Source organism: Dunckerocampus dactyliophorus, chromosome 13 (assembly GCF_027744805.1).
Source record: "Dunckerocampus dactyliophorus isolate RoL2022-P2 chromosome 13, RoL_Ddac_1.1, whole genome shotgun sequence".
NCBI classification, from domain to species: Eukaryota; Metazoa; Chordata; class Actinopteri; order Syngnathiformes; family Syngnathidae; genus Dunckerocampus; species Dunckerocampus dactyliophorus.
In genome coordinates, this window is record NC_072831.1 from 3,880,215 (window position 1) to 3,896,796 (window position 16,582).

Here is a 16,582-nt window from a genome sequence, read left to right on the forward strand (position 1 = left end):
AAAGTGCCTGTCTCGTAAACAGGAGATTCTGGGTTCAAAGCCCAGCAGTGCCTTTAGGCTGTTTCCATGGCTCCTTCACGGCTACTTTTGAAACATTTCAAACCATGTTTTTCTATGAGAATCCTTGTTGCGTTGAAGAAAATCCCATCATTTCTGAAGGCAATAATACCCTGATCAATTTGGACACGACCGACCTACCGACTTCCGGCTTAGTCGAGGCAGAATATGTGAGCTCGCCTTGGACTGAGAAGATGTGGATGGAGAAAGAAGCTCCTGTCCTGAAATTGCCACCTCTAAGCTCCACTTACATTTGAAGTGCCCACTTGGACAAGCCAAATGTCTTCTGGACAAAAGTTCCACAGTCAGACGAGCAGTCCCTGTTCAGGTGACCAGTGATAGGCTCTGAGATTCATCTGCGAAGACCTCCTTTTAGCCGGCAAAAGACAAGGGCAACCCGCCCAGCCTGGTTACATTTGAAGAACTGAGGCCTGACTGGAAAAGCGGAAATGCTGTGTTGCAGCTGAAATAGCTCAGTTGGGAGAGCGTTAGACTGAAGATCTAAAGGTCCCTGGTTCAATCCCGGGTTTCAGCACAGTTGAAATGTTGTTCTTGCCTTGCCAGATCATTTAAAAAGCCTTGCTGAACGTGTCTCTGGTTAATGAGTGACACAGATTTCGTTCTGAAAATCCAGCGAACGTTCGGGGAGCTTACGATCCAAACACTACAATGGCACAAGTTGATGACGCCAAGGTGATATTTGAAAGCCCAACAGTGGCTCGGTTGTTTCCATGTTTGACGAAAATCCCATTTTTTCTGGAACTGGTCTTGTGTGCTACAATGCTCAGGACAAAGGCCTTGTCAATTTGGACAATAGCTGGGCTCAGACTATTGACAATGTGTTCCAAATCAGGACCAAAGAGGCAGGCTTTGCATGTAGGTGAAGCAGCCTATCATTCACCGCCTGAACAGGGACTTGAACCCTGGACCCTCAGATTAAAAGTCTGATGCTCTACCAGCTGAGCTATCCAGGCCGCTCTTTGACATTAAAAAGTCACGTGACTGAAATTTTCTGGCATACAAGTGGCTGGATTTCTGGCTTCGCCATGGACATGCTCCCAAAATTGCCACCTATAAGACAGGCTTAGGTTGGACACTGCCCACACGGACTAGCCAAACACCTTCTGGGTAAAAGATTTTATGGTCAGATAAGACAAAGGTTGAGCCAGTCACTGACACATTCGACTTTTGATCTGAGTGTCCAGGATTCAAGCCCCTGTTCAGGTGACCAGTGATAGGCTCTGAAGTTCATTTGCCAAAGCCTCCTTTTTGCCCCCAAAACACAGGGGCACCAGGAACGGGACTGGTGCCCCTTCTTACATTTGACAGGCTGAGCCCTGACCTGGAAAAGCCGAAAACCCGTTCCACAGCTGAAATAGCTGGGAGAGCGTCAGACTGAAGATCTAAAGGTCCCAGATTTCAGTACAGTGCTGTGTCCTTCTTGACTCGACAGAGGAACTGAAAAGACTTGTGTCGCCCCACACACAACCGAAGTGTCTACCTCACATGCATATATTGCCAGCTGATGTATGACATCAGCTGTCACGGACCTTACCGTCATTCTGGGAACTCATCCTGATCTTGGGAAACCACTGATATGGTATTTATAGATATGTATTTCAACTCAAATCCTCAAATAAAAAAAACCCTAATCACACACACTTAACGTAAAAGGAGGTGACCGTCCAAGACGCAGAAGTCGGTCCCACCAAGACTTGAACTTGGATCACTGGATTCAGAGTCCAGAGTGCTAACCATTACACCATGGAACCGGCGATAGCAAGTGTCTGACATTGTCTGATCCCCAAGTACACAGTGTCAGACTACGATAAAGTTGACAGCATTCCATTATTTGATCGTTTTTTAGGGAAATTACGTTAAAAGGTTATAATCAAGTCAAAAGTCAGCCTATACAGACGGAGGGCTTGTCCAGGAGTTGAACCTGGGACCTCTCGCACCCTAAGCGAGAATCATACCACTAGACCAACAAGCCCTTGGTAGCTTGAGAGAGCGGCTGTTTGTTGCTGAGCATTTCGGCCGAAACGACAGGATTCCCTTGGTACCAAAATTGACATGATGCGATTGCATTGGTAAATTGCGTCGTCGTGGTTTTGACGTTTGTTATTGTTTTTAAGGGCAAAGAGTAATTTAGGTGCAAATTCTGCAGCTTTGCGGGCGCTGTGGCTGAGTCGGTCAAAGTGCCTGTCTCGTAAACAGGAGATTCTGGGTTCAAAGCCCAGCAGTGCCTTTAGGCTGTTTCCATGGCTCCTTCACGGCTACTTTTGAAACATTTCAAACCATGTTTTTCTATGAGAATCCTTGTTGCGTTGAAGAAAATCCCATCATTTCTGAAGGCAATAATACCCTGATCAATTTGGACACGACCGACCTACCGACTTCCGGCTTAGTCGAGGCAGAATATGTGAGCTCGCCTTGGACTGAGAAGATGTGGATGGAGAAAGAAGCTCCTGTCCTGAAATTGCCACCTCTAAGCTCCACTTACATTTGAAGTGCCCACTTGGACAAGCCAAATGTCTTCTGGACAAAAGTTCCACAGTCAGACGAGCAGTCCCTGTTCAGGTGACCAGTGATAGGCTCTGAGATTCATCTGCGAAGACCTCCTTTTAGCCGGCAAAAGACAAGGGCAACCCGCCCAGCCTGGTTACATTTGAAGAACTGAGGCCTGACTGGAAAAGCGGAAATGGTGTGTTGCAGCTGAAGTAGCTCAGTTGGGAGAGCGTTAGACTGAAGATCTAAAGGTCCCTGGTTCAATCCCGGGTTTCAGCACAGTTGAAATGTTGTTCTTGCCTTGCCAGATCATTTCAAAAGCCTTGCTGAACGTGTCTCTGGTTAATGAGTGACACAGATTTCGTTCTGAAAATCCAGCGAACGTTCGGGGAGCTTACGATCCAAACACTACAATGGCACAAGTTGATGACGCCAAGGTGATATTTGAAAGCCCAACAGTGGCTCGGTTGTTTCCATGTTTGACGAAAATCCAATTTTTTCTGGAACTGGTCTTGTGTGCTACAATGCTCAGGACAAAGGCCTTGTCAATTTGGACAATAGCTGGGCTCAGACTATTGACAATGTGTTCCAAATCAGGACCAGCTTTGCATGTAGGTGAAGCAGCCTATCACTCACCGCCTGAACAGGGACTTGAACCCTGGACCCTCAGATTACAAGTCTGATGCTCTACCAGCTGAGCTATCCAGGCCGCTCTTTGACATTAAAAAGTCACGTGACTGAAATTTTCTGGCATACAAGTGGCTGGATTTCTGGCTTCGCCATGGACATGCTCCCGAAATTGCCACCTATAAGACAGGCTTAGGTTGGACACTGCCCACACGGACTAGCCAAACACCTTCTGGGTAAAAGATTTTATGGTCAGATAAGACAAAGGTTGAGCCAGTCACTGACACATTCGACTTTTGATCTGAGTGTCCAGGATTCAAGCCCCTGTTCAGGTGACCAGTGATAGGCTCTGAAGTTCATTTGCCAAAGCCTCCTTTTTGCCCCCAAAACACAGGGGCACCAGGAACGGGACTGGTGCCCCTTCTTACATTTGACAGGCTGAGCCCTGACCTGGAAAAGCCGAAAACCCGTTCCACAGCTGAAATAGCTGGGAGAGCGTCAGACTGAAGATCTAAAGGTCCCAGATTTCAGTACAGTGCTGTGTCCTTCTTGACTCGACAGAGGAACTGAAAAGACTTGTGTCGCCCCACACACAACCGAAGTGTCTACCTCACATGCATATATTGCCAGCTGATGTATGACATCAGCTGTCACGGACCTTACCGTCATTCTGGGAACTCATCCTGATCTTGGGAAACCACTGATATGGTATTTATAGATATGTATTTCAACTCAAATCCTCAAATAAAAAAAACCCTAATCACACACACTTAACGTAAAAGGAGGTGACCGTCCAAGACGCAGAAGTCGGTCCCACCAAGACTTGAACTTGGATTACTGGATTCAGAGTCCAGAGTGCTAACCATTACACCATGGAACCGGCGATAGCAAGTGTCTGACATTGTCTGATCCCCAAGTACACAGTGTCAGACTACGATAAAGTTGACAGCATTCCATCATTTGATCGTTTTTTAGGGAAATTACGTTAAAAGGTTATAATCAAGTCAAAAGTCAGCCTATACAGACGGAGGGCTTGTCCAGGAGTTGAACCTGGGACCTCTCGCACCCGAAGCGAGAATCATACCACTAGACCAACAAGCCCTTGGTAGCTTGAGAGAGCGGCTGTTTGTTGCTGAGCATTTCGGCCGAAACGACAGGATTCCCTTGGTACCAAAATTGACATGATGCGATTGCATTGGTAAATTGCGTCGTCGTGGTTTTGACGTTTGTTATTGTTTTTAAGGGCAAAGAGTAACTTAGGTGCAAATTCTGCAGCTTTGCGGGCGCTGTGGCTGAGTCGGTCAAAGTGCCTGTCTCGTAAACAGGAGATTCTGGGTTCAAAGCCCAGCAGTGCCTTTAGGCTGTTTCCATGGCTCCTTCACGGCTACTTTTGAAACATTTCAAACCATGTTTTTCTATGAGAATCCTTGTTGCGTTGAAGAAAATCCCATCATTTCTGAAGGCAATAATACCCTGATCAATTTGGACACGACCGACCTACCGACTTCCGGCTTAGTCGAGGCAGAATATGTGAGCTCGCCTTGGACTGAGAAGATGTGGATGGAGAAAGAAGCTCCTGTCCTGAAATTGCCACCTCTAAGCTCCACTTACATTTGAAGTGCCCACTTGGACAAGCCAAATGTCTTCTGGACAAAAGTTCCACAGTCAGACGAGCAGTCCCTGTTCAGGTGACCAGTGATAGGCTCTGAGATTCATCTGCGAAGACCTCCTTTTAGCCGGCAAAAGACAAGGGCAACCCGCCCAGCCTGGTTACATTTGAAGAACTGAGGCCTGACTGGAAAAGCGGAAATGCTGTGTTGCAGCTGAAATAGCTCAGTTGGGAGAGCGTTAGACTGAAGATCTAAAGGTCCCTGGTTCAATCCCGGGTTTCAGCACAGTTGAAATGTTGTTCTTGCCTTGCCAGATCATTTAAAAAGCCTTGCTGAACGTGTCTCTGGTTAATGAGTGACACAGATTTCGTTCTGAAAATCCAGCGAACGTTCGGGGAGCTTACGATCCAAACACTACAATGGCACAAGTTGATGACGCCAAGGTGATATTTGAAAGCCCAACAGTGGCTCGGTTGTTTCCATGTTTGACGAAAATCCCATTTTTTCTGGAACTGGTCTTGTGTGCTACAATGCTCAGGACAAAGGCCTTGTCAATTTGGACAATAGCTGGGCTCAGACTATTGACAATGTGTTCCAAATCAGGACCAAAGAGGCAGGCTTTGCATGTAGGTGAAGCAGCCTATCATTCACCGCCTGAACAGGGACTTGAACCCTGGACCCTCAGATTAAAAGTCTGATGCTCTACCAGCTGAGCTATCCAGGCCGCTCTTTGACATTAAAAAGTCACGTGACTGAAATTTTCTGGCATACAAGTGGCTGGATTTCTGGCTTCGCCATGGACATGCTCCCAAAATTGCCACCTATAAGACAGGCTTAGGTTGGACACTGCCCACACGGACTAGCCAAACACCTTCTGGGTAAAAGATTTTATGGTCAGATAAGACAAAGGTTGAGCCAGTCACTGACACATTCGACTTTTGATCTGAGTGTCCAGGATTCAAGCCCCTGTTCAGGTGACCAGTGATAGGCTCTGAAGTTCATTTGCCAAAGCCTCCTTTTTGCCCCCAAAACACAGGGGCACCAGGAACGGGACTGGTGCCCCTTCTTACATTTGACAGGCTGAGCCCTGACCTGGAAAAGCCGAAAACCCGTTCCACAGCTGAAATAGCTGGGAGAGCGTCAGACTGAAGATCTAAAGGTCCCAGATTTCAGTACAGTGCTGTGTCCTTCTTGACTCGACAGAGGAACTGAAAAGACTTGTGTCGCCCCACACACAACCGAAGTGTCTACCTCACATGCATATATTGCCAGCTGATGTATGACATCAGCTGTCACGGACCTTACCGTCATTCTGGGAACTCATCCTGATCTTGGGAAACCACTGATATGGTATTTATAGATATGTATTTCAACTCAAATCCTCAAATAAAAAAAACCCTAATCACACACACTTAACGTAAAAGGAGGTGACCGTCCAAGACGCAGAAGTCGGTCCCACCAAGACTTGAACTTGGATCACTGGATTCAGAGTCCAGAGTGCTAACCATTACACCATGGAACCGGCGATAGCAAGTGTCTGACATTGTCTGATCCCCAAGTACACAGTGTCAGACTACGATAAAGTTGACAGCATTCCATTATTTGATCGTTTTTTAGGGAAATTACGTTAAAAGGTTATAATCAAGTCAAAAGTCAGCCTATACAGACGGAGGGCTTGTCCAGGAGTTGAACCTGGGACCTCTCGCACCCTAAGCGAGAATCATACCACTAGACCAACAAGCCCTTGGTAGCTTGAGAGAGCGGCTGTTTGTTGCTGAGCATTTCGGCCGAAACGACAGGATTCCCTTGGTACCAAAATTGACATGATGCGATTGCATTGGTAAATTGCGTCGTCGTGGTTTTGACGTTTGTTATTGTTTTTAAGGGCAAAGAGTAATTTAGGTGCAAATTCTGCAGCTTTGCGGGCGCTGTGGCTGAGTCGGTCAAAGTGCCTGTCTCGTAAACAGGAGATTCTGGGTTCAAAGCCCAGCAGTGCCTTTAGGCTGTTTCCATGGCTCCTTCACGGCTACTTTTGAAACATTTCAAACCATGTTTTTCTATGAGAATCCTTGTTGCGTTGAAGAAAATCCCATCATTTCTGAAGGCAATAATACCCTGATCAATTTGGACACGACCGACCTACCGACTTCCGGCTTAGTCGAGGCAGAATATGTGAGCTCGCCTTGGACTGAGAAGATGTGGATGGAGAAAGAAGCTCCTGTCCTGAAATTGCCACCTCTAAGCTCCACTTACATTTGAAGTGCCCACTTGGACAAGCCAAATGTCTTCTGGACAAAAGTTCCACAGTCAGACGAGCAGTCCCTGTTCAGGTGACCAGTGATAGGCTCTGAGATTCATCTGCGAAGACCTCCTTTTAGCCGGCAAAAGACAAGGGCAACCCGCCCAGCCTGGTTACATTTGAAGAACTGAGGCCTGACTGGAAAAGCGGAAATGCTGTGTTGCAGCTGAAGTAGCTCAGTTGGGAGAGCGTTAGACTGAAGATCTAAAGGTCCCTGGTTCAATCCCGGGTTTCAGCACAGTTGAAATGTTGTTCTTGCCTTGCCAGATCATTTCAAAAGCCTTGCTGAACGTGTCTCTGGTTAATGAGTGACACAGATTTCGTTCTGAAAATCCAGCGAACGTTCGGGGAGCTTACGATCCAAACACTACAATGGCACAAGTTGATGACGCCAAGGTGATATTTGAAAGCCCAACAGTGGCTCGGTTGTTTCCATGTTTGACGAAAATCCCATTTTTTCTGGAACTGGTCTTGTGTGCTACAATGCTCAGGACAAAGGCTTTGTCAATTTGGACAATAGCTGGGCTCAGACTATTGACAATGTGTTCCAAATCAGGACCAAAGAGGCAGGCTTTGCATGTAGGTGAAGCAGCCTATCATTCACCGCCTGAACAGGGACTTGAACCCTGGACCCTCAGATTAAAAGTCTGATGCTCTACCAGCTGAGCTATCCAGGCCGCTCTTTGACATTAAAAAGTCACGTGACTGAAATTTTCTGGCATACAAGATTTCTGGCTTCGCCATGGACATGCTCCCGAAATTGCCACCTATAAGACAGGCTTAGGTTGGACACTGCCCACACGGACTAGCCAAACACCTTCTGGGTAAAAGATTTTATGGTCAGATAAGACAAAGGTTGAGCCAGTCACTGACACATTCGACTTTTGATCTGAGTGTCCAGGATTCAAGCCCCTGTTCAGGTGACCAGTGATAGGCTCTGAAGTTCATTTGCCAAAGCCTCCTTTTTGCCCCCAAAACACAGGGGCACCAGGAACGGGACTGGTGCCCCTTCTTACATTTGACAGGCTGAGCCCTGACCTGGAAAAGCCGAAAACCCGTTCCACAGCTGAAATAGCTGGGAGAGCGTCAGACTGAAGATCTAAAGGTCCCAGATTTCAGTACAGTGCTGTGTCCTTCTTGACTCGACAGAGGAACTGAAAAGACTTGTGTCGCCCCACACACAACCGAAGTGTCTACCTCACATGCATATATTGCCAGCTGATGTATGACATCAGCTGTCACGGACCTTACCGTCATTCTGGGAACTCATCCTGATCTTGGGAAACCACTGATATGGTATTTATAGATATGTATTTCAACTCAAATCCTCAAATAAAAAAAACCCTAATCACACACACTTAACGTAAAAGGAGGTGACCGTCCAAGACGCAGAAGTCGGTCCCACCAAGACTTGAACTTGGATCACTGGATTCAGAGTCCAGAGTGCTAACCATTACACCATGGAACCGGCGATAGCAAGTGTCTGACATTGTCTGATCCCCAAGTACACAGTGTCAGACTACGATAAAGTTGACAGCATTCCATTATTTGATCGTTTTTTAGGGAAATTACGTTAAAAGGTTATAATCAAGTCAAAAGTCAGCCTATACAGACGGAGGGCTTGTCCAGGAGTTGAACCTGGGACCTCTCGCACCCGAAGCAAGAATCATACCACTAGACCAACAAGCCCTTGGTAGCTTGAGAGAGCGGCTGTTTGTTGCTGAGCATTTCGGCCGAAACGACAGGATTCCCTTGGTACCAAAATTGACATGATGCGATTGCATTGGTAAATTGCGTCGTCGTGGTTTTGACGTTTGTTATTGTTTTTAAGGGCAAAGAGTAACTTAGGTGCAAATTCTGCAGCTTTGCGGGCGCTGTGGCTGAGTCGGTCAAAGTGCCTGTCTCGTAAACAGGAGATTCTGGGTTCAAAGCCCAGCAGTGCCTTTAGGCTGTTTCCATGGCTCCTTCACGGCTACTTTTGAAACATTTCAAACCATGTTTTTCTATGAGAATCCTTGTTGCGTTGAAGAAAATCCCATCATTTCTGAAGGCAATAATACCCTGATCAATTTGGACACGACCGACCTACCGACTTCCGGCTTAGTCGAGGCAGAATATGTGAGCTCGCCTTGGACTGAGAAGATGTGGATGGAGAAAGAAGCTCCTGTCCTGAAATTGCCACCTCTAAGCTCCACTTACATTTGAAGTGCCCACTTGGACAAGCCAAATGTCTTCTGGACAAAAGTTCCACAGTCAGACGAGCAGTCCCTGTTCAGGTGACCAGTGATAGGCTCTGAGATTCATCTGCGAAGACCTCCTTTTAGCCGGCAAAAGACAAGGGCAACCCGCCCAGCCTGGTTACATTTGAAGAACTGAGGCCTGACTGGAAAAGCGGAAATGCTGTGTTGCAGCTGAAATAGCTCAGTTGGGAGAGCGTTAGACTGAAGATCTAAAGGTCCCTGGTTCAATCCCGGGTTTCAGCAGAGTTGAAATGTTGTTCTTGCCTTGCCAGATCATTTAAAAAGCCTTGCTGAACGTGTCTCTGGTTAATGAGTGACACAGATTTCGTTCTGAAAATCCAGCGAACGTTCGGGGAGCTTACGATCCAAACACTACAATGGCACAAGTTGATGACGCCAAGGTGATATTTGAAAGCCCAACAGTGGCTCGGTTGTTTCCATGTTTGACGAAAATCCCATTTTTTCTGGAACTGGTCTTGTGTGCTACAATGCTCAGGACAAAGGCCTTGTCAATTTGGACAATAGCTGGGCTCAGACTATTGACAATGTGTTCCAAATCAGGACCAAAGAGGCAGGCTTTGCATGTAGGTGAAGCAGCCTATCATTCACCGCCTGAACAGGGACTTGAACCCTGGACCCTCAGATTAAAAGTCTGATGCTCTACCAGCTGAGCTATCCAGGCCGCTCTTTGACATTAAAAAGTCACGTGACTGAAATTTTCTGGCATACAAGTGGCTGGATTTCTGGCTTCGCCATGGACATGCTCCCAAAATTGCCACCTATAAGACAGGCTTAGGTTGGACACTGCCCACACGGACTAGCCAAACACCTTCTGGGTAAAAGATTTTATGGTCAGATAAGACAAAGGTTGAGCCAGTCACTGACACATTCGACTTTTGATCTGAGTGTCCAGGATTCAAGCCCCTGTTCAGGTGACCAGTGATAGGCTCTGAAGTTCATTTGCCAAAGCCTCCTTTTTGCCCCCAAAACACAGGGGCACCAGGAACGGGACTGGTGCCCCTTCTTACATTTGACAGGCTGAGCCCTGACCTGGAAAAGCCGAAAACCCGTTCCACAGCTGAAATAGCTGGGAGAGCGTCAGACTGAAGATCTAAAGGTCCCAGATTTCAGTACAGTGCTGTGTCCTTCTTGACTCGACAGAGGAACTGAAAAGACTTGTGTCGCCCCACACACAACCGAAGTGTCTACCTCACATGCATATATTGCCAGCTGATGTATGACATCAGCTGTCACGGACCTTACCGTCATTCTGGGAACTCATCCTGATCTTGGGAAACCACTGATATGGTATTTATAGATATGTATTTCAACTCAAATCCTCAAATAAAAAAAACCCTAATCACACACACTTAACGTAAAAGGAGGTGACCGTCCAAGACGCAGAAGTCGGTCCCACCAAGACTTGAACTTGGATCACTGGATTCAGAGTCCAGAGTGCTAACCATTACACCATGGAACCGGCGATAGCAAGTGTCTGACATTGTCTGATCCCCAAGTACACAGTGTCAGACTACGATAAAGTTGACAGCATTCCATTATTTGATCGTTTTTTAGGGAAATTACGTTAAAAGGTTATAATCAAGTCAAAAGTCAGCCTATACAGACGGAGGGCTTGTCCAGGAGTTGAACCTGGGACCTCTCGCACCCGAAGCGAGAATCATACCACTAGACCAACAAGCCCTTGGTAGCTTGAGAGAGCGGCTGTTTGTTGCTGAGCATTTCGGCCGAAACGACAGGATTCCCTTGGTACCAAAATTGACATGATGCGATTGCATTGGTAAATTGCGTCGTCGTGGTTTTGACGTTTGTTATTGTTTTTAAGGGCAAAGAGTAACTTAGGTGCAAATTCTGCAGCTTTGCGGGCGCTGTGGCTGAGTCGGTCAAAGTGCCTGTCTCGTAAACAGGAGATTCTGGGTTCAAAGCCCAGCAGTGCCTTTAGGCTGTTTCCATGGCTCCTTCACGGCTACTTTTGAAACATTTCAAACCATGTTTTTCTATGAGAATCCTTGTTGCGTTGAAGAAAATCCCATCATTTCTGAAGGCAATAATACCCTGATCAATTTGGACACGACCGACCTACCGACTTCCGGCTTAGTCGAGGCAGAATATGTGAGCTCGCCTTGGACTGAGAAGATGTGGATGGAGAAAGAAGCTCCTGTCCTGAAATTGCCACCTCTAAGCTCCACTTACATTTGAAGTGCCCACTTGGACAAGCCAAATGTCTTCTGGACAAAAGTTCCACAGTCAGACGAGCAGTCCCTGTTCAGGTGACCAGTGATAGGCTCTGAGATTCATCTGCGAAGACCTCCTTTTAGCCGGCAAAAGACAAGGGCAACCCGCCCAGCCTGGTTACATTTGAAGAACTGAGGCCTGACTGGAAAAGCGGAAATGGTGTGTTGCAGCTGAAGTAGCTCAGTTGGGAGAGCGTTAGACTGAAGATCTAAAGGTCCCTGGTTCAATCCCGGGTTTCAGCACAGTTGAAATGTTGTTCTTGCCTTGCCAGATCATTTCAAAAGCCTTGCTGAACGTGTCTCTGGTTAATGAGTGACACAGATTTCGTTCTGAAAATCCAGCGAACGTTCGGGGAGCTTACGATCCAAACACTACAATGGCACAAGTTGATGACGCCAAGGTGATATTTGAAAGCCCAACAGTGGCTCGGTTGTTTCCATGTTTGACGAAAATCCCATTTTTTCTGGAACTGGTCTTGTGTGCTACAATGCTCAGGACAAAGGCCTTGTCAATTTGGACAATAGCTGGGCTCAGACTATTGACAATGTGTTCCAAATCAGGACCAAAGAGGCAGGCTTTGCATGTAGGTGAAGCAACCTATCATTCACCGCCTGAACAGGGACTTGAACCCTGGACCCTCAGATTAAAAGTCTGATGCTCTACCAGCTGAGCTATCCAGGCCGCTCTTTGACATTAAAAAGTCACGTGACTGAAATTTTCTGGCATACAAGTGGCTGGATTTCTGGCTTCGCCATGGACATGCTCCCGAAATTGCCACCTATAAGACAGGCTTAGGTTGGACACTGCCCACACGGACTAGCCAAACACCTTCTGGGTAAAAGATTTTATGGTCAGATAAGACAAAGGTTGAGCCAGTCACTGACACATTCGACTTTTGATCTGAGTGTCCAGGATTCAAGCCCCTGTTCAGGTGACCAGTGATAGGCTCTGAAGTTCATTTGCCAAAGCCTCCTTTTTGCCCCCAAAACACAGGGGCACCAGGAACGGGACTGGTGCCCCTTCTTACATTTGACAGGCTGAGCCCTGACCTGGAAAAGCCGAAAACCCGTTCCACAGCTGAAATAGCTGGGAGAGCGTCAGACTGAAGATCTAAAGGTCCCAGATTTCAGTACAGTGCTGTGTCCTTCTTGACTCGACAGAGGAACTGAAAAGACTTGTGTCGCCCCACACACAACCGAAGTGTCTACCTCACATGCATATATTGCCAGCTGATGTATGACATCAGCTGTCACGGACCTTACCGTCATTCTGGGAACTCATCCTGATCTTGGGAAACCACTGATATGGTATTTATAGATATGTATTTCAACTCAAATCCTCAAATAAAAAAAACCCTAATCACACACACTTAACGTAAAAGGAGGTGACCGTCCAAACCGCAGAAGTCGGTCCCACCAAGACTTGAACTTGGATCACTGGATTCAGAGTCCAGAGTGCTAACCATTACACCATGGAACCGGCGATAGCAAGTGTCTGACATTGTCTGATCCCCAAGTACACAGTGTCAGACTACGATAAAGTTGACAGCATTCCATTATTTGATCGTTTTTTAGGGAAATTACGTTAAAAGGTTATAATCAAGTCAAAAGTCAGCCTATACAGACGGAGGGCTTGTCCAGGAGTTGAACCTGGGACCTCTCGCACCCGAAGCGAGAATCATACCACTAGACCAACAAGCCCTTGGTAGCTTGAGAGAGCGGCTGTTTGTTGCTGAGCATTTCGGCCGAAACGACAGGATTCCCTTGGTACCAAAATTGACATGATGCGATTGCATTGGTAAATTGCGTCGTCGTGGTTTTGACGTTTGTTATTGTTTTTAAGGGCAAAGAGTAACTTAGGTGCAAATTCTGCAGCTTTGCGGGCGCTGTGGCTGAGTCGGTCAAAGTGCCTGTCTCGTAAACAGGAGATTCTGGGTTCAAAGCCCAGCAGTGCCTTTAGGCTGTTTCCATGGCTCCTTCACGGCTACTTTTGAAACATTTCAAACCATGTTTTTCTATGAGAATCCTTGTTGCGTTGAAGAAAATCCCATCATTTCTGAAGGCAATAATACCCTGATCAATTTGGACACGACCGACCTACCGACTTCCGGCTTAGTCGAGGCAGAATATGTGAGCTCGCCTTGGACTGAGAAGATGTGGATGGAGAAAGAAGCTCCTGTCCTGAAATTGCCACCTCTAAGCTCCACTTACATTTGAAGTGCCCACTTGGACAAGCCAAATGTCTTCTGGACAAAAGTTCCACAGTCAGACGAGCAGTCCCTGTTCAGGTGACCAGTGATAGGCTCTGAGATTCATCTGCGAAGACCTCCTTTTAGCCGGCAAAAGACAAGGGCAACCCGCCCAGCCTGGTTACATTTGAAGAACTGAGGCCTGACTGGAAAAGCGGAAATGGTGTGTTGCAGCTGAAATAGCTCAGTTGGGAGAGCGTTAGACTGAAGATCTAAAGGTCCCTGGTTCAATCCCGGGTTTCAGCACAGTTGAAATGTTGTTCTTGCCTTGCCAGATCATTTAAAAAGCCTTGCTGAACGTGTCTCTGGTTAATGAGTGACACAGATTTCGTTCTGAAAATCCAGCGAACGTTCGGGGAGCTTACGATCCAAACACTACAATGGCACAAGTTGATGACGCCAAGGTGATATTTGAAAGCCCAACAGTGGCTCGGTTGTTTCCATGTTTGACGAAAATCCCATTTTTTCTGGAACTGGTCTTGTGTGCTACAATGCTCAGGACAAAGGCCTTGTCAATTTGGACAATAGCTGGGCTCAGACTATTGACAATGTGTTCCAAATCAGGACCAAAGAGGCAGGCTTTGCATGTAGGTGAAGCAGCCTATCATTCACCGCCTGAACAGGGACTTGAACCCTGGACCCTCAGATTAAAAGTCTGATGCTCTACCAGCTGAGCTATCCAGGCCGCTCTTTGACATTAAAAAGTCACGTGACTGAAATTTTCTGGCATACAAGTGGCTGGATTTCTGGCTTCGCCATGGACATGCTCCCGAAATTGCCACCTATAAGACAGGCTTAGGTTGGACACTGCCCACACGGACTAGCCAAACACCTTCTGGGTAAAAGATTTTATGGTCAGATAAGACAAAGGTTGAGCCAGTCACTGACACATTCGACTTTTGATCTGAGTGTCCAGGATTCAAGCCCCTGTTCAGGTGACCAGTGATAGGCTCTGAAGTTCATTTGCCAAAGCCTCCTTTTTGCCCCCAAAACACAGGGGCACCAGGAACGGGACTGGTGCCCCTTCTTACATTTGACAGGCTGAGCCCTGACCTGGAAAAGCCGAAAACCCGTTCCACAGCTGAAATAGCTGGGAGAGCGTCAGACTGAAGATCTAAAGGTCCCAGATTTCAGTACAGTGCTGTGTCCTTCTTGACTCGACAGAGGAACTGAAAAGACTTGTGTCGCCCCACACACAACCGAAGTGTCTACCTCACATGCATATATTGCCAGCTGATGTATGACATCAGCTGTCACGGACCTTACCGTCATTCTGGGAACTCATCCTGATCTTGGGAAACCACTGATATGGTATTTATAGATGTGTATTTCAACTCAAATCCTCAAATAAAAAAAACCCTAATCACACACACTTAACGTAAAAGGAGGTGACCGTCCAAGACGCAGAAGTCGGTCCCACCAAGACTTGAACTTGGATCACTGGATTCAGAGTCCAGAGTGCTAACCATTACACCATGGAACCGGCGATAGCAAGTGTCTGACATTGTCTGATCCCCAAGTACACAGTGTCAGACTACGATAAAGTTGACAGCATTCCATTATTTGATCGTTTTTTAGGGAAATTACGTTAAAAGGTTATAATCAAGTCAAAAGTCAGCCTATACAGACGGAGGGCTTGTCCAGGAGTTGAACCTGGGACCTCTCGCACCCGAAGCGAGAATCATACCACTAGACCAACAAGCCCTTGGTAGCTTGAGAGAGCGGCTGTTTGTTGCTGAGCATTTCGGCCGAAACGACAGGATTCCCTTGGTACCAAAATTGACATGATGCGATTGCATTGGTAAATTGCGTCGTCGTGGTTTTGACGTTTGTTATTGTTTTTAAGGGCAAAGAGTAACTTAGGTGCAAATTCTGCAGCTTTGCGGGCGCTGTGGCTGAGTCGGTCAAAGTGCCTGTCTCGTAAACAGGAGATTCTGGGTTCAAAGCCCAGCAGTGCCTTTAGGCTGTTTCCATGGCTCCTTCACGGCTACTTTTGAAACATTTCAAACCATGTTTTTCTATGAGAATCCTTGTTGCGTTGAAGAAAATCCCATCATTTCTGAAGGCAATAATACCCTGATCAATTTGGACACGACCGACCTACCGACTTCCGGCTTAGTCGAGGCAGAATATGTGAGCTCGCCTTGGACTGAGAAGATGTGGATGGAGAAAGAAGCTCCTGTCCTGAAATTGCCACCTCTAAGCTCCACTTACATTTGAAGTGCCCACTTGGACAAGCCAAATGTCTTCTGGACAAAAGTTCCACAGTCAGACGAGCAGTCCCTGTTCAGGTGACCAGTGATAGGCTCTGAGATTCATCTGCGAAGACCTCCTTTTAGCCGGCAAAAGACAAGGGCAACCCGCCCAGCCTGGTTACATTTGAAGAACTGAGGCCTGACTGGAAAAGCGGAAATGGTGTGTTGCAGCTGAAATAGCTCAGTTGGGAGAGCGTTAGACTGAAGATCTAAAGGTCCCTGGTTCAATCCCGGGTTTCAGCACAGTTGAAATGTTGTTCTTGCCTTGCCAGATCATTTAAAAAGCCTTGCTGAACGTGTCTCTGGTTAATGAGTGACACAGATTTCGTTCTGAAAATCCAGCGAACGTTCGGGGAGCTTACGATCCAAACACTACAATGGCACAAGTTGATGACGCCAAGGTGATATTTGAAAGCCCAACAGTGGCTCGGTTGTTTCCATGTTTGACGAAAATCCCATTTTTTCTGGAACTGGTCTTGTGTGCT

The 16,582-nt window shown here is 46.9% G+C and overlaps 24 non-coding genes across 24 annotated transcripts; 5 read left to right on the plus strand and 19 right to left on the minus strand.

Annotated features, from left to right (window-relative positions):
- The first annotated feature begins 519 nt into the window (after window positions 1-519).
- Window positions 520-592, plus strand: trnaf-gaa (transfer RNA phenylalanine (anticodon GAA)). The gene has a single exon. It is a non-coding gene; the product is annotated as a tRNA-Phe (tRNA).
- A 366-nt stretch (window positions 593-958) lies between these two features.
- Window positions 959-1,031, minus strand: trnak-uuu (transfer RNA lysine (anticodon UUU)). The gene has a single exon. It is a non-coding gene; the product is annotated as a tRNA-Lys (tRNA).
- A 726-nt stretch (window positions 1,032-1,757) lies between these two features.
- trnaq-cug (transfer RNA glutamine (anticodon CUG)) lies at window positions 1,758-1,829 on the minus strand. The gene has a single exon. It is a non-coding gene; the product is annotated as a tRNA-Gln (tRNA).
- A 149-nt stretch (window positions 1,830-1,978) lies between these two features.
- On the minus strand, window positions 1,979-2,050 carry trnap-agg (transfer RNA proline (anticodon AGG)). Its single transcript has one exon. It is a non-coding gene; the product is annotated as a tRNA-Pro (tRNA).
- A 1,151-nt stretch (window positions 2,051-3,201) lies between these two features.
- Window positions 3,202-3,274, minus strand: trnat-ugu (transfer RNA threonine (anticodon UGU)). The gene has a single exon. It is a non-coding gene; the product is annotated as a tRNA-Thr (tRNA).
- Window positions 3,275-4,221: 947 nt separating this feature from the next.
- trnap-cgg (transfer RNA proline (anticodon CGG)) lies at window positions 4,222-4,293 on the minus strand. The gene has a single exon. It is a non-coding gene; the product is annotated as a tRNA-Pro (tRNA).
- Window positions 4,294-5,014: 721 nt separating this feature from the next.
- trnaf-gaa (transfer RNA phenylalanine (anticodon GAA)) lies at window positions 5,015-5,087 on the plus strand. The gene has a single exon. It is a non-coding gene; the product is annotated as a tRNA-Phe (tRNA).
- Window positions 5,088-5,453: 366 nt separating this feature from the next.
- trnak-uuu (transfer RNA lysine (anticodon UUU)) lies at window positions 5,454-5,526 on the minus strand. The gene has a single exon. It is a non-coding gene; the product is annotated as a tRNA-Lys (tRNA).
- A 726-nt stretch (window positions 5,527-6,252) lies between these two features.
- On the minus strand, window positions 6,253-6,324 carry trnaq-cug (transfer RNA glutamine (anticodon CUG)). The gene has a single exon. It is a non-coding gene; the product is annotated as a tRNA-Gln (tRNA).
- A 149-nt stretch (window positions 6,325-6,473) lies between these two features.
- trnap-agg (transfer RNA proline (anticodon AGG)) lies at window positions 6,474-6,545 on the minus strand. Its single transcript has one exon. It is a non-coding gene; the product is annotated as a tRNA-Pro (tRNA).
- A 1,160-nt stretch (window positions 6,546-7,705) lies between these two features.
- On the minus strand, window positions 7,706-7,778 carry trnak-uuu (transfer RNA lysine (anticodon UUU)). Its single transcript has one exon. It is a non-coding gene; the product is annotated as a tRNA-Lys (tRNA).
- A 719-nt stretch (window positions 7,779-8,497) lies between these two features.
- trnaq-cug (transfer RNA glutamine (anticodon CUG)) lies at window positions 8,498-8,569 on the minus strand. Its single transcript has one exon. It is a non-coding gene; the product is annotated as a tRNA-Gln (tRNA).
- A 942-nt stretch (window positions 8,570-9,511) lies between these two features.
- Window positions 9,512-9,584, plus strand: trnaf-gaa (transfer RNA phenylalanine (anticodon GAA)). The gene has a single exon. It is a non-coding gene; the product is annotated as a tRNA-Phe (tRNA).
- Window positions 9,585-9,950: 366 nt separating this feature from the next.
- Window positions 9,951-10,023, minus strand: trnak-uuu (transfer RNA lysine (anticodon UUU)). The gene has a single exon. It is a non-coding gene; the product is annotated as a tRNA-Lys (tRNA).
- A 726-nt stretch (window positions 10,024-10,749) lies between these two features.
- trnaq-cug (transfer RNA glutamine (anticodon CUG)) lies at window positions 10,750-10,821 on the minus strand. The gene has a single exon. It is a non-coding gene; the product is annotated as a tRNA-Gln (tRNA).
- A 149-nt stretch (window positions 10,822-10,970) lies between these two features.
- Window positions 10,971-11,042, minus strand: trnap-cgg (transfer RNA proline (anticodon CGG)). Its single transcript has one exon. It is a non-coding gene; the product is annotated as a tRNA-Pro (tRNA).
- A 1,160-nt stretch (window positions 11,043-12,202) lies between these two features.
- Window positions 12,203-12,275, minus strand: trnak-uuu (transfer RNA lysine (anticodon UUU)). The gene has a single exon. It is a non-coding gene; the product is annotated as a tRNA-Lys (tRNA).
- Window positions 12,276-13,001: 726 nt separating this feature from the next.
- trnaq-cug (transfer RNA glutamine (anticodon CUG)) lies at window positions 13,002-13,073 on the minus strand. Its single transcript has one exon. It is a non-coding gene; the product is annotated as a tRNA-Gln (tRNA).
- A 149-nt stretch (window positions 13,074-13,222) lies between these two features.
- trnap-cgg (transfer RNA proline (anticodon CGG)) lies at window positions 13,223-13,294 on the minus strand. The gene has a single exon. It is a non-coding gene; the product is annotated as a tRNA-Pro (tRNA).
- Window positions 13,295-14,015: 721 nt separating this feature from the next.
- trnaf-gaa (transfer RNA phenylalanine (anticodon GAA)) lies at window positions 14,016-14,088 on the plus strand. Its single transcript has one exon. It is a non-coding gene; the product is annotated as a tRNA-Phe (tRNA).
- A 366-nt stretch (window positions 14,089-14,454) lies between these two features.
- Window positions 14,455-14,527, minus strand: trnak-uuu (transfer RNA lysine (anticodon UUU)). Its single transcript has one exon. It is a non-coding gene; the product is annotated as a tRNA-Lys (tRNA).
- Window positions 14,528-15,253: 726 nt separating this feature from the next.
- On the minus strand, window positions 15,254-15,325 carry trnaq-cug (transfer RNA glutamine (anticodon CUG)). Its single transcript has one exon. It is a non-coding gene; the product is annotated as a tRNA-Gln (tRNA).
- A 149-nt stretch (window positions 15,326-15,474) lies between these two features.
- trnap-cgg (transfer RNA proline (anticodon CGG)) lies at window positions 15,475-15,546 on the minus strand. The gene has a single exon. It is a non-coding gene; the product is annotated as a tRNA-Pro (tRNA).
- Window positions 15,547-16,267: 721 nt separating this feature from the next.
- trnaf-gaa (transfer RNA phenylalanine (anticodon GAA)) lies at window positions 16,268-16,340 on the plus strand. The gene has a single exon. It is a non-coding gene; the product is annotated as a tRNA-Phe (tRNA).
- Window positions 16,341-16,582: the final 242 nt, after the last annotated feature.